This window comes from Anastrepha ludens, chromosome 6 (assembly GCF_028408465.1).
Source record: "Anastrepha ludens isolate Willacy chromosome 6, idAnaLude1.1, whole genome shotgun sequence".
Taxonomy (NCBI): Eukaryota; Metazoa; Arthropoda; class Insecta; order Diptera; family Tephritidae; genus Anastrepha; species Anastrepha ludens.
Window position 1 is genome coordinate 58,911,540 of NC_071502.1, and position 24,165 is coordinate 58,935,704.

The following is a 24,165-nucleotide window of genomic DNA, read 5'->3' on the forward strand; positions in this document are numbered from 1 at the left end:
ACGGCATATTTCATAAGTCGATTGACCTTGGCGCAGGAGGCTGGCATGGCCCCTGCGGCGACCACCGCAGTAAGTAGTGACTAATCGTAAACCTATCAGCCGCCTTTCAAAATATTTCCTCACCCATGATATGTTTTTATTTAAAAATATTGACCTTTTTAAATTTCTCTCAAATATCTTTCTTATTATTATTATATGTTTGTTTTCTTTTAATTCCACTGGCATTACATTGAATACATTTAATGTCAATTAGGCAAATTATTCCAGATGATTTATTTATTAGCATTCGCTGGCTGGTATACACATGCTTGATTAAAGAAAATATTAATTGTACATGTGTACATACATACATATTTATACAGCCATATGTGAATATAATAATTAAAAATTAACAAATTTTGACATTGAAAATTGAAATTAAAACATTTAAAAATTTCGCAAGCAATTGTGCAAGCATATTTGTGCATATGTATGTGAGTTTTGTATGTATGTATGAATCTACAAGTGTATTTATTAATTTGGTGGCGTCTGTTTTGCTGTGGCTTGCCCACATGCAAACATTTGTACATCTGCAATCTTTACATTATTATAAATGGCTGTGTGGCTGCTGCTCTGCCGGAAAAATCTACCATTTACGTTCTGGTGTATTTCTAGTGTATTTGGAACCCAGACTTTTTGGTGACGACGACTGCTGCAGTGTAATTTAAGGGGGGAGCCTGCTTTAGAGGCTTCAAAAAATTTATTTTTTTTTTTTTGCATAAATATCTTCCCAAACCATCCAAGAATGTGTCCTCAAAATTTCAGAAGCCAATTCAAAATATTTTCGGAGTTACAGAAGAAATTGTGAGCAAGCGTCGAGCAGGTATACGAGCGACCGGATCGCTCGAAGTGCGATTTCTCGGTTTTTTTATTTTTACGATTTTTTCTAATTTGCGGGAAAGATAGGAAAAAAGTTAAACGTCCTATCGAAACGATATAACATTGATTGTACTTGGAATTAAATTCTCTTCTAGTTGAACCTAAAAACCATTTTTTAAACAATCTAAAGTAAATTTGTTTTTCCAAAAAAAAAAAAAAAATGTTTTTAATTAGCGAAAAATTGTTGAATTTCTCACTTTTTGTTTAATTTTCTTGGTTTAACTAGAAGCTATACTATACTAAAATAAATTTTTTTTTGGGTTTTTGGTTTCTGATGAAAATTGCGACCTGCATCTTTCCCGCCGCACGACACATGCACACTCGAGGCGCTTCGGCAAAATACTTCTACCAGGCATAATATGACATATATTTTAATGAAAAAATTTGAGAAGACTGTTGAAATATATAACAATAAAACCTGAAAGTTTCGTTTCAATCGAATATTTCTTTCCTTCCCAAAAAATTCCACGAAAAAATCGATTTTTTGAAGCCTCTAAAGCAGGCTCCCCCCTTAAACAGACCTAGCCGCTGAACAGCTCACATTTTTTAAAAAATTGAATATTTATTCTGATCTTAAAGCGGTTATCGAGACCTTAAATTATTTGATGAACTGCAAATTTCAGCCCAAGTAGGGTCGGTATATAAACAATTTTAGGATCACCCTTCGCATAAGCGGATCTCTTTCTCGTCGTATCGATGTTGCTTCCATCACTTTTTCTCTTCTTAATTCAATAAATCCTCAGCTACCCCGCCTTTGCTAGATTTTTATTTGCCTAAAGAAGTATATCACATCAAGACGATAACTTCCTTTCCAACATTGTAACTGGTGATGAAACGTGGCGTTTCCAACATGAAGCTGAACCTAAGCGTCAAAGTGCCGAATGGAAGGCCCCAGACGAGTCACCACACAAAAAATCGCTTGTGGAGAAGTCAAAAATCAAGTCGATGCTCATTTGCTTTTACGATTCCAAGAGAATTGTCCACAAGGGGTTCGTGCCAATGGGCCAAACCGGCAATGCAATTTTCTATCTTGGCGTTTTGAAGCGTTTGTTGCATCACATTCGTCGAATTCGCCGTGAATACCGCGATGGAGTATGCTGGCACTTGTTGTATAATAATGCACCATCTCATCGATCCACTCTTGTGACTGATTTTTTGACTATAAATCGCGTTTAACCATCTATCACTCACCGTATTCGCCTGATATGGCTCCCTGTGAATTCTACCTATTCGGAAAATTGTATTTGGCCATGAAAGGAAAACGTTTTGCGTCCGTAAAGGCCATCCAAAAGGCTTGTACTGACATCCTGCAGGACGTTCCGCTCAATGACCTCAAACACTCTTTCGAAAAGCTTTTAGATCGCGGCCAGAGGGGACTATTTTGAATAAATAAACTCGAAGTTATCAAAACAAAGCTCCTGCCGTTTTTATTTTAGCTTAGTCTTGTTTATTTTGGACTTCACCTTGTATATCACATCATGGTTTTATTAACTTTAACTAAGATGTCTCAGTTGTGAAAATCTGTAAACCACCAAATTTTCTAAGCGGCTTTCTAATAACCAGCAATCGTTGCCATTATTCTTATTTTATTACAGTGGCACTACAATCAAGCTCAATCTATGTTCTAAATATATGTGTCGGTTATTTTGAGAGAGTAAAACTAGTGCTACCACATTAAGAATTAGAGCGGGAGACTTGTGCCCCCATAAGATGTATCACAATGGGCCTAGATGCTTAAGTGGGCTCTTTTACACCATCATAGAGAATGAGAACTACTGTAGCTTAATCTAACTTATGATTCTGCCCTCCTGGGACAGTCATTCTTTTTTTTTTGATAGTTCGTTTTGGGCATCCGCTTTGATTTTATTGGGAAAATGTATTTAACCTACAGTAAGTCACACAGTAATTGCTACAAATACCAAACGAATTGGAGGCAGTTACATCGAGAAATATCATAATTTCAAAAAACAGAAAGCTTCTCCGAGTCCGTACTTTATATTTATAAAAATATGTATAGTATTCATACCACTTTGCACTAGTTTTAAATTTCCTACAGAGGGCTATTTTTTAATATATTTGTATTTTTTCGCTTTGGTATTTGGACGATTCTCGTCTGGCAATATTTTTTGGACGATGAGCTTTTTTTGGGATGCATGTATGTACATACATATGTGTTTACTGTAGGCCAATTTTTGTTTAAATGACCCTATTTTTCAATAACAACCGATAACTTATTTCATATAATTTTTAGCTTCGCTGTGTCTTGCAAGTAGCTATTAACTATTGCTGAGCCAGCAAAAAGATTCTTAAGTGGATGTATGTAATGTACACAAAAAATATGTGTTTTCTCAATAAACATGTTTCTCAGCAATCGCTTAAGTTGCAAGGAATTTGTTTTAAGTAGAAATTGAAATTAAATATGTTTGATCGCTTAGGCAGTTTTTTACTCTCATTGAGTTTGGCAATAAAACGAGTACTTATTACATTGAGCAATTATGATTCGCTTATTTTTACGAAGGACTTATGGCTTAAGCAATCCTTTCCGAATGGTAGTCACGCACCAATCCACTCGGCTACGGCGGTCGATAGTCCAATGAAAATCATTTAAACCCAACTTTTCAAACTTGTTTATCCGTATTTAAAACAAAAGTTGAGGTATGTAGTTTTATAATTTATTAGATTAGAGTGTAACTTTGAAGTGCCTCAAAAATGCCTTTCCATTTTCTTCATACAAAAAAATGTTCATTCCTTATATGGAAAAATTAATCAAAACGTATTAAAAAATTAGTGAATGTAAATTAGCAAAAGAAAAGTAGTCAAAACTGCTAAAAACATCTCGTATCTAAAGGGTGATTTTTTAGCTATTATCTTTTTAAAAAGTTGGTTTAAACAGCTGGCGTACGTTTCGTGTTTTGTTTCACTGTCAAACATCTTCAGTTTGGTCTATAATTTAACCATGAATCGTCTTACAAACGAACAACGCTTGCAAATTTGAATTTATTTGAATGAATTTTATTATAAAAATGCGTGTTCTGTTAAGAAAGTTTAAAGAGAAAAATTGTGTTTAGCGACGAAGCTTATTTTTGGATCAATGGGTACGTAAATAAGTAGAATTGTCGATTTTGGAGTGAAGATCAGCCAGAAGAATTGCAAGCTCTACCAATGTATCTAGAAAAGGTCACAGTTTGGTGCGGTTTATGGGCTGGAGGTATCATTGGACAGTACCTCTTCAAAGATGCTGCGAATCGTAACGTAACTGTGAATGGTGAGCGCTACCGTGAAATGATATCCAACTTTTTTTTGCCCAAAATGCAATAAGCTTGACTTGCATGACCTGTGGTTTCAGCAAGAAGGTGCCACATGCCACACAGCACGCGTAACAATGGGCTTGTTGAGAGGCGCGTTCGGTGAACATTTTATTTCACGTTCGTGACCTGTCAATTGGCCACCCAGATTGTGCGATATAACGGCCGAAACATTGGAAAGAGTATGCCAAAATTAGACTAAGCGGATGCACTATGGTCTGAAATTCAAATTTTTTGGCATAAATTAGAAGGAGTGGTACTAGACCATTGAAATTTCGCATACAGGTTATATATGACTTAGTTAAGAAAAATTCCAAGAATGGATGAAATCGGTCATTCCCCAGGGGTACCTCCCTTGGACCTATAGTAAAAATTTTTGAATTTCAGCTTCAAAAATTGCGATATCTTAACGAAAATTGGTAAATATGTTATTCTCGTAATACGTATCGACGATACCAAAAATAGTTGAAATCGGCCAGTCCCTAGGAGTACCTCCCTTGGACCTATAGTAAAAATTTGGTTTCATAAAATGAAAAATTTGCATATGATAGGCAAAAGTGGTCAAATAATTTTATTATCCAAATATTTATACATATGTTTTTACTGAAACAATTATTTTTATAATAACATTAACTGTACATCTGAAATGAGAGAGAAGTTACAGAATTATTAAATTCACTTGAATATAATATAAAAAGTTATATGTACCAAACAAATCATTCGAAATCACAGTCTTCCGTATCTAAAACTAAAGCGTTCTCCACAACGTCTGCTTCCGATATATCGGAATCAGAATTATCCGAATCGTATTAGGATCCCCCTGGCAAGTGGTGGAAAATTTGAAGCTCACTTGGAGGTGCAAGCAATTGTATTACTTGTTCTGGTAGCTTCTCTCTTTTCCGATATTTTTCTCTAGCGGATAAAGACAAGCTGGATAGAAGGGGGTCTGAAGAGTCCATTGCTCTATTGAAAACATCAGTCATATTATTTTTTCTTGTATTTTTTCTTGCGTGCGCGATGCGATCTCTCTTGTATAATTTATTTCGAGCTTCTGACGCATTTTCACCAAAACAACCAACAGGAATTACGCAATTTTCTATAATATGTGAGCCGTGAACTAATATTTTATGAACTGTTGCTGACATTGGAAACCAAAAATATTTTTCCATGTACAAGAAGGCAGTTCTTTTGCAAAAATCTTCAAACTTGGTGGTATCTACAGGATACTCGCAGGAAATAGCAATTAATATAATTCTAAAGTTATTCAAAATTTCTATATCAATATTTGTATTGTAATTAAAGAAAAGAGTTCCAAATTTTTAAATGCTTTCCTGGCAGTATTGCCGTCATTTGATGTTCCACTACCATTTGCTTTAGGCTTATCTACATGAAGGCCCATTTCTTCCCAAAACCTCTTTTGTACTTCTTGTTTTCGAAGTTGGAATGCTTTTTTAACTGAAGCTTCCCTTATTTGCCACTTTTTTAATTCGATTCTATAAGCAATATGTACAACGAATTCAAATACTCGAATCCATGCATGTAGTGGGCTAATACCATATTTAAGGGATGTAAGTTTGGGTTTAAAAACATCAGAATTGAAATTTTTAGTTGTTACGAATTGTTTTGGTGTAGCACCACATATTGGGCATTTTTGATTAGAATTGGTGTTTGTTATAACATTTAGTACTTTTCCATCAATCAAAGTCATATGCAAATCATAATTGACAATAATTTTTTTTCCGTTATCAAGGTAATATTCAAATGGATTTAAATAAGATATTTGCATATCTAGCTGACTATTTTCAAAATCATTCTCAGAAATTTCAATAATAGTTGTTGCGGAAACCCACTGGGGGTATTTCTCTTTAAATCTATTAACCATGCGATTACATTTTGATAATTTTTCGCTAACATATGCTAATAAATTTTGTATTTTTTTTCTTACTTCATCTTTTTTCTTTAAACTTAACTCATTAGTATTAATATTTTTAAAAACCCAATCCAAAACAACATTAGTTTTGCGATCGCCCTCTATTCAAACTCCAAGCATTTCTTCGTGTTGGAATTTAAAGGTTGCTGAAAATTACAAATATACTTAAATGGGGCAAAAACGGGCAAATGTTACATACATGATTTTAAAGAACATACCTCAAACTTCCACCGAACATAAAAATCTGGAACTATACGGGACAATACACACAACTTTCACTCCACAGAACACAGGTTAATTCGAAATTTTCGGTTAAAAAAGCTATTAAACAAAACTCCACCCTATACAGATATGACACAATAAACCACATTTTTTTTCATTAAGTTAAAAAATAGATACCTTTCTTATATTCTTCCATTATAAATTTATTTCTTTTCTTTCCTTTTTAACTATTATCGAACAGCTGTTTTCTTACAATATTTTACTGAACTGTTTACAAGTTTGTTGTTGCTTCAGAAGCATCATGTTTTACAGCTCGTATTTAGAACAGAGTTGCCATATCTAAATAATTTTTTGTATATTTTAGACCACTGAAATGTCTCAATTAATACTGCGTACCAATTTTTTTTAAAATAAGAAAAAAATTTGAATTTCAGACCATAGTGGGATGGACCATTTGAAGCTACTATCGATTTAAATAAAAATTTCATGCATTTTTCTGAATTTTACGTGTGTTTTTTTGAAAAACTTTCCTATAGTTCTTAAAAAATCACCCTTTATTATTTTGATCATGGTTGTTGCCTCTGAACGACAGCCCTTTTGACTTCTCTATATATTGCAAATTCTCATTTTATTTTATGCAATATATATTTTCCCTGTATTTTTGCGCCGTAAATTACTGATCCCACATTTATCGTAAGATCAGTAAAATTTTAGTCATAATAAATACATCCGTTATCAACTACTATATCCCATTCTGCTTCTCAGAATCTAAACAAATAACATACTTGCGCCTTGATTGTTTTCAATCAGCCACATTAAAGATCATCCTTTTTATTTATTTTTTAATATCAAAACATTTTCTCATTTTTCTTACAGTTAGGTCTTAATCATACTGCCCATTTTAGCCGCCAATTGGTGTTTTACATCATCGAGTATGAAATCGTTCCAAAAATATATTTGCGCTTATTACACTAATTGAAGATATGTACGTATCCAAGTAAATTTAGCTACATAAAGCAACACAGTAATCAGCCTCATAAAAATAGCCAAGTGATTCCCGAAGAAATTCCAAACATATTGTATTTTCTTGTACTACATACAAATACAATCGCATGACGCAAGAACAACTGCGTAGACCATTTTATTTTTTGTGTTTTTTTTGTAGCAAAAAAAATGAAGAACTTCTTGTTTTTCGCTGGAAAGAAAATCCTTCGCCGACACAAAACTAAAAATATTATTGTTTTCATGAAAGTAAAAAACCAATGTATAAGTACTTATGTACCTGTATGAGTAAACATGCATTGCTTAGGCTTTAAGGGGAGTGCGATTACGGAATACATCCCGAAGGTTTACTTGCGTATTTCTACAATTTGTGAATATAACGAAACCACGAAAATTGTTTTGTACTCGTATTCGACTTTTCCATTAATATAATACTAGACTGACTGATGAGACAGGTGTGTGGGGCATGATTATGGCATTGGCTTACATGGCTAGGATTATAGGCATCGTTTTACACAAGCATGCGCGTAATTCCTCTTCATTCTTTATATATTCCAGTCGAGTTTATGAGTAACTAAGTACACTCATACATATGTACGTTCGGATGTCTTTTATATGAAAGAAAATGCCCAATATCGTATGCAAGAAAAAAAAATTGTCAAACCTAACGCGATTTTTAAGGGACTTCAAGCTTGCACATTTTTATACTAAAATTGAATAGGCCATAAAACTGCATCCCAGAAATTTTCTAGATATTCTGATTAAATAGTTCAAAACATTGATTAAATATTTTTTTTTAATTTGGCGGTTCTAGCCTTTTTCTTCCATATAAAAAAACTCGAACATATATTTTCTAATGAAGGCAAAGCGGGGAGCACAGCGAAAAAGAAATTGTCAAAAACCAATGGTATTTTGTAGGCGCTTGAAACTTGCACTTTGACTCAGCTCAGAGCCAAACATACTTCTAAAAATGCCATCAATTAATCTATTGAAATTATCGTTAACTGTAAATTACTATTGAAGTGATAACTGCGGTATTTATTGTATCAGAAGGTAGTATTATTATTGAATGAAATAGTATGAAAAAATGTGACACATGACCCCTGTGGCGCTGATGGTTCCTCTACTAATTGGTCATGTTCAAAACTGCATCTACTACACCATATATTCTATAAACATCCAGAAAAGAGCAATACTGATAACAAATTTTATGGAATGTTAAGCAATTTCGTAGTATGTTATGTCACGAAAGGTCTATGACAAAACTACGCATACCTATGGTCACCTTCCATACACACACACATGCATATAACCTATACATATACCTTGTATAAACAAAGCTTTGCCACATCGTAAGCTAAGCCAATGCGGAAAAACTTCCGCCACTGCATTCATTCAGTACCTCGTTCCAGCACCTTCGCTATACCTCCTTTTTATTTCCCATTGTTGAGCTGGCGGCGCTTAGACGTTTTTTAACATATATTTCTGCCAAGGTGTCGATTCTCGCGGTCTCAATGATGTGCTATTACCTATTATTATTTGTGCTATTGTTGTTATACTGTATTTGCAGTTGCTACATATTTGTTATTATTTTTCTGTTGCTCTAATTGTTGTTATTATTGCTGCGGTTGGTTAGTCAATGCGCGCGCATTATTGAATCAAATGTGCACACGTACCTGTATCTTGCGCCCGCATGTATATTATGATATTGTGGCCCTGGTTTGACTTCCATCGCCCGATTGCGATATGCGAATGCTCTTAAACATGCCATACACCTACTGACATAAATAATTACCCCAAATACGTACAGGGTACGTACCCTGTAGGATAAGCTTGGTTCCGCATTTTGGCAACCGTTTGAAGTCGAATGGAATTAAGTGATGGTTATTTATTCACTCGTTATCGAGTCTTACAATCTCAAAACGTCATCTAAAATAAAGTTTCATTATTTCGCTACTGCGGTAATTCGGTCACTGCGCTAGTGAAAAACATGCTTTCTTCGAAAGCAGTAAGTTGTGGGTTTGGTTGTAATTTTTTTTTTTTTTAATTTAATAAGTATTAGTTGCTGAATGCATTTCAATTTAAATTAAATGTAAAATATACAATTATGAGATATAGCGATTGTGAAAGGAAGAGCTGTAGAATATTGGACGATTTGATGTAATATTTTTTTACAGTGTACCGAGTTTTCCTAATCTCGCCCCAAGTTGATCTTGAAAAAAGAAAAGGGGTAAAACTACATTTATCCTTATAATAATAAGTCTATAATAAAATTTTATGACGGTCGGCTAAAGGAATGCAAAGGACAATTATGGACGCTTTTAAGAGATCGACGCCTAAAATTAATTAATTGCTCTCAGGGTTTTTTGTTTTGCCGATTAGAGAATTTTGAAGGCCTTATTGATCTGAACAACACTCGTTTATGGAAAAGAGAAGCTATGCTTTTTAACGCGGTTTCGATTCACCGCTTCTCTGCTCGCTATCTCTAGGCTCTGTTCACTTCACATTTGCATGTGAAAGCAACAACAAAGTTATCGAGCAAGATTCACCGCTAGCAAGTATCGTTATACCTGATAAAACTGGCTATTTTCAATGCTGCCATGTCTTTTTCACGAGAGTTTTATTAGACCGCGTTCATACAGAGAGACTTTTGTTGCTTCAACGTTCCGCTAATCTCTTTTGATATTGCAATTGTTAGTTTTTAGTCTACAGCCAACAACTGCATTGAGAATAACGAGAAGGTATTGACACAAGTAAGTGCCGATTTAGCCGCAGAGACATCTGGAAGGCAGGCACTGGAAATTCTCTTTTCATGCTTCATTCGCAGTCACACGGGAAAAATTGTTTTCGGCAACATTCTGACGTTTACTTTAGCATCTTCTGGTTCGTATAAATTCTACAACCCGCTAACATGTAAAGCGGAAAACGTTCGTCAAAAGTCTTTTAAATATATCAATGAAGAATGCAAACTGGATTGGTTAAAAATAAACAACTTATTGTTTTTTTATTTACATATATATATATATATATTTTTGTACGTGAGTAAAAAACAATTTAATTAAAAATACTTTATATTGTATATAAATACTTAACTTAAAATTAACTTGAGTATCTAGAAATAGAAAAAAATATAATTTAACATAAACAAATCCGAAAAGTTTTTTAAATCGTATCTTCTTTACCAGTAAAAATCATACTGTATTTGCCAACCAGCGATGTTTGCCATCGTTCATTTCTTCCATTTGATTGAAAACCAACATAGTACTCAGAACTTTCTCCCACAAAAGAAGAAAACGAATGAAGCAACTGTCAAAAATTGATTCAGGATTGGAAGGAGGAAGTAGAAGCGCAAAGCGTGTCACCAGTACGGAAGACAAAATCCCCTCTCTTTCGCGTCCGTCCTTCTCGCCGAACAAAATGTTTCCTTCCAAAAGTTTCCCTGTGTAAATGGGCACTGACGAGTTGAAGCAACAAATGTTTCGCCGTATGGACATGGTCTTACACTTAATGAGTAGCTTCCAAAAAAAAATGCAAATTTTGGCAGCTCTTATATTTATTTTTACCAGTTGCTTTATCTTTTCGCCACTTGCTAACGCTGAGCGAATCGAATAGGCATTTACTGCATTAGAAACACATCAATTCGTTACTAGTGCGTTTTCTCTACAGGGTATTTATTTAGTACTCGCATTTCCGTTTATTTGTATGTAAACGATTTCAATAATTTTCCTGAATATCATTATTTTACTGGTGTGTTCTTGTTTTTGCCATTTCCATTGTTTATTTTTTCGATAGGAAAATTTATGTAAATAAAATTCAGAAGTAGGCGATCTGCTAACAGTGCGCTTCAAGCAACATCAGGAGCACCAAACAATGGCCAATTTTGCAGGTGGTGGAGGCGTTTTGGTGGGCCATGTTGTTTTCTTTGCGGTTATGTGATAGTGTTGCTGTGGCTGAGTTGGATGTCCGTTAAGTTGGCCCCGCCATTTTTGAATTTCGTGTTTATTGAAATTGTGCTGCAATGTGCTATTCTTGTGCCGTATTGTGCCGCCAAAAGAAATTTTATATCTATTTTTTTTCTATTATTTTTTCAATTTTTAAATTATCAACCGTTAAGCTGGCCCCGCCATTTTCTCCGATCTGGAAAAATTAAGAAGCACTGAGTTCTGTTCGACTTGTGCTGTTTTGTGCCACTTTTTGTTTTCTCGTAATTGCCAAAATAACAGTGAAAAATTTTTTTTTTGTTTTTTCGAAACACACAAAAATTTTTTTTTGCGAAAAAATTACTTGTGCTGTATTGTGCTATGCCTGTGTAATATTTTTGCCCTCTAGCGTTTTTTTCTAAGGCATCTAATTAATGGAGAAAAATTGAAAAATAATTTTTTAGAATATAAAAATTATTTTTCAATTTTTCTCCATTAATTAGATGTCTAAAAAATTATTTTTCAATTTTTCTCCATTAATTAGATGTCTTAGAAAAAAACGCTAGAGGGCAAAAATATTACACACAATATTTTATATTCTAAAAAATTATTTTTCAATTTTTCTCCATTAATTTGACGTCTTAGAAAAAAACGCTAGAGGGCAAAAATATTACACAGGCATAGCACAATACAGCACAAGTAATTTTTTCGCAAAAGAAAATTTTTTGTTTTTTCGAAACATTAAAAAAATTTTTTTGCGAAAAAATTACTTGTGCTGTATTGTGCTATGCCTGTGTAATATTTTTGCCCTCTAGCGTTTTTTTCTGAGGCGATAAATTTATGGAGAAAACTTAAAAAAATAATGTGTCACGTCTCAGTTTTGTTCACTACCCGGTATATTTGTGTATTATATGGCGCGCCTGAAAGTTTACACTTCAAAACAAAACACTAACACTACAGATTTAGCACACATACGGCAGTGTTTTTTTTCCAAAAGGAAACCTACGCTATCAAGATGACACAAGCATACACAGTCTTCATCTATACTTGGACATCTTGGAGGGGCATGTACTCTTTTGTTTCGAACTGTATCAAACGAGCAGTCCAAGTGAGTGGACGTGCGTCAATAGTTTTCTGTTTTGTGCACCGTTATATCGGTGAAATTATAAAATTGGATAACAAATTAACATCACAATCTTAAAAATAAAACGCGTTCTTTTCTTTGGTAAGTAGTTTCCTCATTTATATCTCATTATAGCTCACTGAATTGAAAGTGCAAAAAACTTTATTCGATGAGCTATAAAATTGTATGCAATGTTTCGTCATCTGAACTCCAGCTGTAAGTCTACGTAGAATTGCACTATCAACATAAAACATACGGCATTTTCTTCGTGTTTTTTAGTAAATGAAAGACTCACACTTTTAAATTTTAGCAAAAATTAATTTAATGTACTAAAAAGCCTTTATAATGTCAGAAATGTGTCTCTGTATATATTGTGTCTGTGAATGTGTGTTTCTGTTTACATTGTGTGGGGGAATAAAACTCCACATATATTTTTATATTAAAACTAACACGCTTTATTTCCAATAAAACTCAAGATTAAGATGAATATATTAACTTGTAAAAGAACTCTAATTTTTATGTGTCTTGTAGTTGTAAGAACGCTTCTCGAATGATCTAATTCTTCGAATTCATAACGACGTTAAATTCAGTTGAATAGTGAATAAAAATGAATAATGAAATCAGTGTGGCCACACTGATAGGTATAGGTGTGTTTCCGTACGACACTTTCATCTGTGTTCCCACAATTGTGTCTTGAGTGTCGACAGAGTGACACACGTATATATAGACACACATTCAGAGACACAATATATACAGAGATATATTTCTGACATTGCATATGTTGGAGCGTTTAAACTCGGTGTCATTGGACATTATGTCGCTTACATCCCGATGTTTGAGCGCTGGCTACTATTTGATGGAGACAGCAAAAATCCCAAATCATCTATTATATATCCTAAAAAATTAGTACATGCACACATGTGCATTTATGTAATTAATAAATCAAAATAAAAATGTATTTACATTGTATTTTTATATTCCCAAAAATCATTTTTTCAATTTTTCTCCATTAATTTGACGTCTTAGAAAAAAACGCTAGAGGGCAAAAATATTACACAGGCATAGCACAATACAGCACAAGTAATTTTTTCGCAAAAAAAAATTTTTGTGTGTTTCGAAAAAACAAAAAAAAAATTTTTCACTGTTATTTTGGCAATTACGAGAAAACAAAAAGTGGCACAAAACAGCACAAGTCGAACAGAACTCAGTGCTTCTTAATTTTTCCAGATCGGAGAAAATGGCGGGGCCAGCTTAACGGTTGATAATTTAAAAATTGAAAAAATAATAGAAAAAAAATAGATATAAAATTTCTTTTGGCGGCACAATACGGCACAAGAATAGCACATTGCAGCACAATTTCAATAAACACGAAATTCAAAAATGGCGGGGCCAACTTAACGGACATCTGAGTTGGTCTAACCACCAAAATACCCCATCCCCCACCCGGTTGATGTAGCTTAGCGCGGCATGCAAACATCGACATTTTTATTGCTGCCAATAATATTCGCTCCATCGAAGTTTAGTTGGCTTTTGTTTTCATAATCGTACGCTTGTTCGAACGCGTGTCTGCGCATATTTTTTTCAACATTTTCACCTTGCGTTTTGTGGCATCGATTGCGTGTGGCGGAACATTTACTTACTTATATAGACTTTAGTAGTTATTTTTAATTACGCTGGCAATAGTCAGTTGGCTTTTTGGGAAAAAAGTATGAGTGCAATTTTAAATTGTGTGTTGTGTGTTGTGTAAGCGCTGAAGTGGATTCCTTCACGCAGGCGCCAATGTTGGCGCGCTAAACTTTTTACAAAACGCTTTGTTGAGTTGATGTCACTAAATTTGCCGGTAGTGAATGAATTTCACGAGTATTTCATAGAAAATTACGTGTAAGCACAAACAGATGTGACATTATATGTACAAATGATATATAGTTCGGGTGTATTTTTAAGAACTTGAGAACTTAAAATGATAATAACATAAATATGGTTGGAATGATTTTTTTTTATTATAATCTCTTATTTTTTATAATAATAATATGTGTAATGCTGGGTTTTAAATGAAACTCTGGGGAAAAAAACACAGATTTACTACCATTGAGTAATATTATCGCGCACGTATCGATTTTACCAAGTGTGAAAAATATTGTTGCACGATGTTATCTCAAGTTATGTTTTGGAAAAATTACTTTTCAAACTAATTTTATTAAAAAAAGATCGTTTTTCGGAGGTGTTTCAAATCGATCCGGCTTACGTTAATCTTTATTTCCGAAATATTTTGGCGGAGGTCTAAAAAATAATACATTTTATAATTTTGGTGAAAAACCCGCAACTTTTTCAGCGAGTGTACCTTAATGTACATGTAAAACAAATTCGTCTCAAACTTACAAAATGTGAATATCGCGTGTCGATTTTGCGGAAGAAGTAACAACAAACCTTATCTGCTACCCATTTTATGGTAAAAACTGAACAAATTGCTAAATGGAAACAAAATAAAATGAGCAAAAATAAATTTTATAATGTGCAAGTATAGGATGAGCCTGGTGAGATTGGTTGACTGACTATATCCATGAAAGAATAGAGATGTTCCACTATCTATGAGATAAAACGCGCAAGATCACACAAAATAGGGGATGTCAGAAGTGCTTTAACAAACGAAGTACTTCATTAAAATGGTGTCTTCAGCTAGCTCTGCAGTAGTCCACCCTGACAACTAAATTGTTCGAGCTCGTATCTCACGTTTTATTTTTGGCTAATATTCGGTTTGGATAGTACTTTCCTAACATTCATATATAAAGATAACACACAAAAAGGTGCAAGTGCGGCTCTGAAGCGGCCAATTGAGTCTAATAACCCGATTATCGAGCTTAGTGCGAAAAAAACTGGAGGGTTTTGATGGGTTTTGTGACTTGGTGCGCCATCTTGTAAGAGCAAATTTTTTCAGCATACACAAAAACGATAACAACGACTCGGTGTTACTAATCGTAGACTGAAATTGCGTTTGTAGCAGCATTTTCAAAAAATTATGTATGTCATCACTCCAAGATCCACACCAAACTGCTACTCTGCGCGTGCGGATGTATTGGCTCTCAATTCTCCATCGCGAACATTTCGTTTATACTCGTTTGCTGTCAATTCCTGGGCCAGTTAGACCTTAATAAGCGAATAATCTACCACTTTTGTTTCATTTATATCCATCCCATTATTCAAACAATTTTCTACTTGTATTATATTTGAAGAATCTGATCAGTATAGCAGCCAATGACCTCGGATCACCCCTCTGACAATTTGCGCATTCTTTTTCAACCCGTTTGTGGCGTCACACTTCTGCATTAGCCCATTTCGTCGCTAATTTATATTCAAAGTTGGTCTATTAGCTGTCTAAGCGTACGTGTGGGGCCATTGCCTAGATCGGCATCTGCCTGACCGACTACCTCCCTGCCTGTCTGTCTATCTGCTTGAAGTGTACTGCTGCCCATATGCAGATTTTATCTGCCATTTATTATTGTATAATTGACTTTTATTTGCATACCGCGTTTATTTATATTTTCCTTCTTACCCATATGCATTATGCGCTCGATCTGTCTGTTTTCTTCGAGAAGCGTTTATTATTTATTACCTAGTTATTTATTTCTACTAAACACATTAGGCACCTCTATGCAAATATATAGCATGTTTGTTTATGCATACATACACATGCACATTGCACATATGTATGTGCGGCGATCACTCGAAAGAAAGTCTATATTCTTTCTGGCTTCAATGCGATTATGAAAATTTCATGGAATATTAATTTCGCGCTCTAATTTCAAAACATTTCTGTTGCTTTTGACTTAATTCTATATTCTAGATCCAGTTGCATATTTATACATATGTATACATACATACGTTTGTATATATGTAGGTTTCTGTTGGTTCTGGTTTCATAACTTTGTAGTTCATTTGGTTGTTCGTTGCTTTTCAAGTTCTCTATATCCATGATCTGGCTACCTAAGTCTTCCATATGTGCACAAATTCATGTGTTGGCAGCTCGATTGGTATTATCGCGAGAAATCTTAATTGAAATTAATTTGTTGGGTCGTTTCTTCTTCTTTCTTCGACTTTCAGTTTAATTGGTTGATTTTCTTAAATGTTGACCGTTTTTGCCTGATGAGTGCATCTGTCTTGAAGAAATGTGGTTTTGGAGAGTGTGTCACATGCCATGAAGATGCGCGTATTTACATATATACATACAAATGCACATATGTAGATGCATATGTTTGCGCATACTTATTTTTAGCAGCATAACCCCTTAATATATCAACTTTTATTGTTGGGGCGCGTACGAATTCATGGAATTTTATTAGCTTGGACATTTTGAAGTAACGAAGCGAATTTGATGTTTAATTTTGCTGTGAAATATAGAAGAGACATACATAAATAATAAAAAATAACAAAAAATATTTTTTGAAGTTTAACGGGTGATAATAAATCTTCTAATTCTTAGAACACATTGATTCGTGTAACGGTTTTTATTATATACATACATATGTATGATCATTTGTACTTAGTTAAGTTTAGAAATTATACAATGAGAGTCATTGAAATGACCTGCTACAGTTTCATATTCGCCCAATTAGCGCCATTTACATATGTATGTATGTAACATTTTCTAAATTCTTCTTGCATGAGCATGCATTTCCTTCTTTGGTCGTCGCATGTGGCCAAATTTTTCGTTGAGTTATGCATGATTTTAGAATAACCATACACTATTATCAATATCATCAATACACAATTTTTATAATGTAGGTATTTTATTTAAAATTATTAAAAAATCCATATAAAACATAAAAGTATTTGGTAATAAAAAAATTCTACCATGGTCCCCAAATAATTCTGTTCAGTATACTCGTAATACACTTTCATTTTTACTCAGCATTACATTGTGTGAATAGACTTTTTCTCTGACTTGGTCAAGTAGAAAAACTCTATACTCCGAATTTTGAATTGGCCTTTAATTCTACGCTCTGTAGCGGAGGAGTTTGCGCAAAATAAACATCATATATGAATTTCTCGCAACCAAAAATAATGGTGGTCGCCCCTTGGCAGGCACTGGTAAACCTCCGAGTGTATTACTGTCAAAAAAACCTTCTGCCGTTCGGAGGCGGCATAAAACTGTAGGCCTCTCCATTTGTGGAAATCGGCAAGGCGTAAATAAATAGGAGGAGGAGCTCGGCTAAGTACCCAACAAAGGTTGTAAGCGCTAAGGTACAAAAAGAAATAACTAAAATTAATTAATGAGGAGGCTCGAAATCGATTTTAGAGCTATGTGTCCATGGACTTCTTTTGTACAGAACTGACAGTATAATACTTCAGTCGACGAAATAAAGTAGATAAAATATTTAACCCGGCTTAATGTACAATCACGGACCGAATATTTTCAGGGAAGTTTGGTTATCAAGGAAGATGAATACCTTTCCTAGATCATGGGCCAAGCAACCGCAAAGGAGCTTTAGGCACTGATACCCGAAGTGAAGGATCCATTTCGCTCGATGAACCTTCCATAAGTTAATAATATACTGGTGAAAATAATGTGGATTGGAAATCTACTGAAATTAAATATTTTTTTTTAAACTTTGAACATTCGTTTTTTTGACATAAATTAATTAAGTTAAATTTAACACACACCCGTTGTCAACTAATTAAAACTATCACGCTTTTTTTGACCAGTTCTGGCTACTTTTCCTCTTTTTAATTTTCATAACAAAGTTGGTTAAACATAGTTCTTTCTACTACAAATATCATATAATATAAATAAAAATTCAATCAAGACATTTTTTCTCTCCATGAAATACTAGGCATTAGGAAAATTTCAAAGCTATAATTTGAGCATCCTCAAAACAAATTAAGCCGAAATTGGAAAAAACTTAACGTTTTTTGACTCAACACTGTATGCTTTAAATATTTTGCGCCCAATAAATAAAAGCACAGTAAAATAAAAAAAAAAAATGGCTTTATTGTTTTTCATTCTTCTTGGAAGTCAATATACTTCTGCATTCGCTTGAACCAATTTTCCAAACCCTTTAACGACTCAGAAATGGATACTTCCATAACGAGTTGTTCAACTGCTTCTTGAGTCGTTGAAAAACGTTTTATTTTTGTTGTTCGGGAAGAAAAATAAATCATGAAATGCCAAATTAGGGTTGGAAGGCGGATAACCCATTAATTCGATCTTTTGAGTGTTCAAAAACTCTCTTGTATGAGCTGATACGTGGAGACTCGCATTGTGGGTGATTGAAGGATGATTCGTCTTCGGCGGTTAGTTTTCCTTAATTTGTTTAAAACTTTTGACAAACAAATGGTTGTGTTCCACTCATAATTGACTAATAGTGACTTCTTCCGAAAACGAGGCGACCATTTGTTTTGAAGTGCTTCTTCTGCGAACATCTTTGGTCGAACTAAACTCGTGATGGAGCACTCACACTGTCAATTGCTGTTTTATTTCCCGCTCCATCTATTGGGCGAGATAAATTTTTTAACTCACAAAAAAGGACAACTAAAGTTCTTAAGAGCTTTATATGTAAGTTTATGCTAGAAAATACCAAACTTTTCGATAAAAATTTCGAATTACAGCTCATCACACGCAGTGTTGCAAAGGCGCAAAATATAAAAGGCAACTCTCGTATGCTCAGCAGTAGATGTTTACGTACAATGATGTTTTTGCAATATTCACAATGATTTGTATGTTAAATATTTTTAGTTACAAAAATATAGTTTATTCAATGATTCATTTAAATAAAAAAAACGACAATTCAACGAATTCAAAGTTGTTTTTTTAATCAAGATTTTAAAATTTTTAGAGATCCTTCTCGTATGCAACTTTTTCAGTACAATAAAATACTAGTTTAAAGGTTTCAAAATTTGTATTAATTTTTGGTTATTTTTGCGGCTAGGTGTATTATGCATTTTCTTCTATAAATATAAAGCATGCAAAGTGGCAAGCTTCTGCTGTTGAGTATATTTAAAAGCCATCTGATTTATAAATTTCTTAAAATTATTTTAGCAGCCCCATTTTTTTTTATCAAGGACGCCATTCTTTAATCAACATTTATAAATACCATTTCAAATGGGAGTAACGGGAGTCAACTTTTCGGGCCTATCTCCTGTTAGGGAATACTTCAATTTAGGCAAAATGCTTTACTCTCCGTGGTATATCAACCTGTTGGATATAATAAATGGTTAATTTTATAAGCAATAAATTTTCCTCGTCTTTTCAAACAGTGAAATAACTCAATATAATTTCTAATAATTACAAGTACTTACTATACGTGCATGAAAACTGAAAAGCTCTTTTTAGAATTTACCTGAACTCCTTATAAATAAATTTTGTTGCATTTCGAGTTTATAGACCTCTGGTGCGGCGCTCTTTCTCAAATTATTAATTGATCTATCAAAACAATTTCAACACTTGCCTTAATTTACTCTTGTTTACGTATTTTCGCTCTTTCATGGCCTCCATCCTGTGGGTGTGGAAATTACTCTATTGAATTCCTTTGAAGTTCAACGACAACGCGACCTCCTACGTTCAACATTCACTCGTTTATGTACACAGTGTGATCCAAATTTTTACCGCAAACGCAAATTTAAGATTTTATTTTCCACACTTGCTTTGTATTTCCTGTTGTACTCAGTTTCTTCCCCCAAAGTTGTATGGTTTTTTTGTAACTCTGTGGCTTTAGGTACGCAATTAAATCTTTGCAGCTACAAAATAATAAATTAATGTGTCTTATAAAAAACTCTGCTGTCATTCTCAGCGCAATGAAAATAGTGACCCGGTCGAACGGGATACTAGGAGCGTGTGTGAATGACTAACCTGGCACTGTGGCAGTCAGAGGTGGCTACAGTTAAGGGAACGTTAATAAGGGCAGGGAGATGCAATGCCGAATATTTAACTTAATTTAATTAAAATTGGGGAATATTGCAGCAAGTAAACAAAATTAATTTATTGCATATAAGTTACAAGAATATCTGTTTTGTGTTTTCCTTGTCTTATTGTAAGATAAAACATTTTTTTTTGTTTTTTTTTTTTTAATTTTACAAACTTCCATGTGGAGAAATATGAAAAACATTCTTTGCTTTTATGGTTTTATGGTAAACAAAGGTAAACAAGGTTGTTGTTTTTTACATCATAAAAACCTCGCCATATGTTAAAGACGCTTGTTTTGTTGAAATACCGCTGAATAGATAAATAGATATATGGTTAGAGGAATTGGGTGTAACAGAAAACAAAAGAACATCAAGTTCTACAATAAGTAGTCTTTTGTTTTCCTGTAATACGCCCCGAACCCTAACTGTACCTTCAGTCTCTCTAGGGAATGGTCAAATACCTTAGTACAGCCATTTTCAACGCATATAAGTTGCAGGGGTTAAATCTACTATGTTCATAAAAAAATGCACAAAAAAAAAATATATAAAATACCAAGAAGAACCGAATAAAATATATTTCACTTTAAAAAGTTATATACCAAAGTTGCCAAAATTGAAGAAATCTCCAAATTATTAAATTAATTCCTAAACAGAAATATAACCAAAATAAACCAAAGCGAATATACTGGCTTTAAACCAATTTTCAGAAAAATTTACCACATGCCCAAAGCACTTGGATCCACTTGACCTGGAGTCGCTCTACTGCGTTAGTAGGTTTTCTGACGAACACCTTGATTTCTGACAAAAAAATAAATTTTTGAATCGCCAGACACCCAACATTGACACCTTTTAAAGGTTTCGAGCTTTCATGTTTGAATTTGAAAAGGTCGAGCCAAGGAGCACCAGGAGATTTGGTGGCTCCTAAAACACTCAGGCTAAAAAAGCCCATTGTATTTAAAGCTCTGGAAAGGGGGTAGATAGTCAAGGAGGGAGGGAGAAAAGTATCATAGAAAGAGATAGGAAAGAATAGAGACAGAGATAGAGATAGTTAGTCCTGTGAGAATTTTCCAGATTCTTTGACAAATTTGTAAATATCCTCCAGTTTTAGAGAACGAATAATACTCATTCTCATGACATCGGAACCCAATACTCGTAGTCGCGCTCTAGCAAAGGCAGGACACTCACAGAGAAAGTGCTCAGTGCTATCCGCCTCCTCCAAGCACGACAGGCATACCGGGTCCTCGATGATTCCAATGGTGGCCATATGCTGACCCCATGGGTTGTGTCCTGTAATGATGCCGACCATCAACCGAATGTCTTTCCTTCTAAGTTTTAGTAGAAAGTTTGACAGTTTTCTGTTCATTCATGTTTACTTAAGTTCTAAATTTTATATAACGAGTTTTTTTAGTTTTTAATTTGTTTTTGTTGTTTGCCTTTTTTAACTCGACTCATATTTTTTTTACTGCATATTTGTTCCGCGGGTTTCTAGGAAATGTCGATTTGGATGCATTTTTGATGATTTTTTTCGAGCTTTTTTTGTAAGAATTTTCTGCCTTATAATTATTTTTGACAAAATGCGGAAAGCAACGCGTCCGTCAATTCTTATATGAGAAACTGAAATAATTAGTGCTGCCGCATTTAAATAAAAGAAACATTTTACTTTTGTACGTTCAAAATACATAGTTTTTACTAATACCGTTTAAATTTTTGATCCAAAATAAATCGGTCTCATTATTCCGCAGGCCGCCGTAGCCGAATAGGTTGGTGCGTGATTACCATTCGCAATTCACAGAGAGAACGTCGGTTCGAATCTCGGTGACACACCAAAATTAAGAAAAAAAAAAACATTTTTCTAATAGCGGTCGCCCCTCGGCAGGCAATGGCAAATCTCCGCGTGTATTTCTGCCATGAAAAAGCTCCTCATAAAAATATCTGCCGTTCGGAGTCGGCTTAAAACTGTAGGTCCCTCCATTTGTGGAACAACATCAAAACGCGCGCCACAAATAGGAGAAGGAGCTCGGCCAAACACCCAAAAAGGGTGTACGCGCCAATTATATACATATATATACATTATTCCGCAAGGCGACCGCCGTAGCTGAACGAGATGGTACGAGGTTACGTTAGGTACGAGGTTCGAATCTCTGTCCATTAAACAGCAAAAGGAAAGCAAACGTTTTTTCTAATACCGGTCGCCCCTCGGCAGGCAATGGTAAACCTCCGAGTGTATTTCTGCCATAAACAAAGCTCGTCATAAAAAACCATTTGCCGTTCGGAGTCGACTTAAATCTTTTTTTTTTTTTGTTGAGGTGATACAAAGCATTGAAAGCCGAAAAGTGTGGGACTTGCCTTTCGATTCATCCACTAAAAACCCACCCAAGCTCCGTTTCCTTCAGACCGCGGGACAACCGTTAAGCATAACTTCGCGGAAGGGTTAGCGGCCTATTGCCAATTCTTGAAAATTCGGCTTAAAACTGTAGGCCGCTTAATTTGTGGAACAACATCAAAACGCGCACCACAAATAGCAGAAGGAGCTCGGCCAAACACCTAACAGAAGTGTACGCTCCAATTATTTATTTTTATTATTTCGCACTACCGAAAAGCTATATTTGTAAATATTTAATATTTTTGTAATGAGATTTTTTTTTTAATTAGCCGAAATTTTCTAATTTTAGCTGTGCTCGCATAAAATTTGTATATTTGGCATTACCGCTCCTAGTATTTTCGCATAACTGTATATGACGTCTACGACTGTCAGCAACTCAGTGCATCCTCTCCTTTGCCTTTAATGCGCACCCGCCTTTTCCGACAGCTGTACGAGGGTTGTGTTTTATATTTTGCACCTTTGCAACACTACGTGTGATAAGCTGTAATTTTTATCAAAAAGTTTGATATTTTCTAGCATCAACTTACATATAATGTTTTAACTTATGAGCTTTATTTTGTATTTTTTCATTGAGTTGAAAAATTCGTCTCGCTCAAAAGATGGAATTAGTTCGTGAACATTTTCGTGCCATGACTTACAATATTACACTCAATTCATTTGTTTGCCCGAAGTTTTCGGAGAAGGAAAACCAACCGCCGAAGACGAATCATCCTTCTCTAAGACAAAGCAAGCTCACACAAGAGAGTTTTTGAGCACTCAAAAGATTGAATTAATGGATGATCCGTCTTACAGTCCTAATTTGGCACTTAATGATTTTCTTTTGTTACTGAAAATTAGAAATAAATTACGAGGCCAACATGTTTCAACGCCTGTAAAATATTTTTAAAGCTCGTGTGGGAGGTATCCACTACTGAGTTGTAAAAGTGTTTTGAAGATTGGTTCAAGCGAATGCAGAATAATATTTTGAAAAGCAATTAATCCGTTCGCATATTTATTTTACTGCGTTTTCATTACTGGGCATAAAATATAAAAGGCAACCCTCGAATATTTCTTTGTCGGTGGACAGCTATCACTGCGCTCGATTTTTTCCTCTTTTTCACTGCATTTAGTCAATTTACTAAGAGTCTCCTTTCTTTGTCTTCTTCTAGTTGTCTTGTCTTCCGCAGCTCTATTTTTGTTTTGCATTACTTCTTGGATATGTGGGCGCAGTTGGCGACCTGCTGACGGCATGCGCTTTTCTACGCTCGGGCGCGCTTTTCTTCACCGTCCCATTGCTGACACTGAGCTGCTCGACTAGCTGTCAATGCGCCCGCCTCTTGTCCAACGTGTTTTACTGGTTTCGTCTTCACATTTCTTTGTTGTCTGAGGTACGAACGGGTGAGTGTGCATGTGTGGTGTTTACATATGTTTTGAAAAAAAAAAAAACAAATCAGGAGTGGTTGTGATAATTGGCCACCGATGCGCTT

The 24,165-nt window shown here is 34.6% G+C and overlaps 2 protein-coding genes across 4 annotated transcripts in view; one reads left to right on the plus strand and one right to left on the minus strand.

The window, feature by feature from the left end:
• Positions 1 to 24,165, minus strand: part of LOC128867918 (leptin receptor gene-related protein) — an 86,397-nt gene that overhangs the window by 55,062 nt on the left and 7,170 nt on the right. The gene's annotated exons all lie outside the window — the stretch shown is intronic.
• LOC128867916 (ras-specific guanine nucleotide-releasing factor RalGPS1) overlaps positions 1 to 24,165 on the plus strand; it is a 57,712-nt gene that overhangs the window by 11,315 nt on the left and 22,232 nt on the right. Inside the window, exon 2 of one of the 3 annotated variants that reach the window (XM_054109535.1) lies at positions 23,848 to 24,076. The exons of 1 other annotated variant lie outside the window; for it this stretch is intronic. The gene's annotated coding sequence lies outside the window, so the exon portion shown is untranslated. The remainder of the gene's footprint in view (positions 1 to 23,847; positions 24,077 to 24,165) is intronic. One more of the 3 variants, XM_054109536.1, reaches the window with a different exon arrangement.